Raw genomic sequence first — 392 nt, 5'->3', positions numbered from 1 at the left:
CGGCGGCCAGGACAGCTGCAGCCAGTCCTAAGGGCTGGGGCTTCCTCCGGCCCCGGCAGGTGGAAGTGAAAGAAAAACCCTGCCGGGAGAGCGGTACAAATTAGGAAGCGCCAGAAATAATCCATGCCCGTAGATAACCCCGGGCACTGGGATGGCAGAGGAGACGGGGTCGTCTCTGGTGTTTGCTGAGCCGAGCAGCCCCTCGTTGCAGCGGGAGCCCCGGCGTTGCCTGCCCGCTGCCTGCTCACAAGCTGCCTGAAGGCGGGCCGAGCTCTCGGTGACCTCCGCACCTTACCATGCCGCCGCTCACGCCAGGAAACATCCCCCGCGACACCCACCCACCGCAGAGAGCCACAAGCTTGGGTGTCGGCCGGGGCAGGGCTCAAGGACAG

This window comes from Aptenodytes forsteri, unplaced genomic scaffold (assembly GCF_000699145.1).
Source record: "Aptenodytes forsteri isolate BGI_AS27 unplaced genomic scaffold, ASM69914v1 Scaffold209, whole genome shotgun sequence".
Classification (NCBI taxonomy): domain Eukaryota; kingdom Metazoa; phylum Chordata; class Aves; order Sphenisciformes; family Spheniscidae; genus Aptenodytes; species Aptenodytes forsteri.
The sequence above is the reverse complement of the archived record's forward strand: the minus strand, read 5'-3'. Positions refer to the sequence as shown.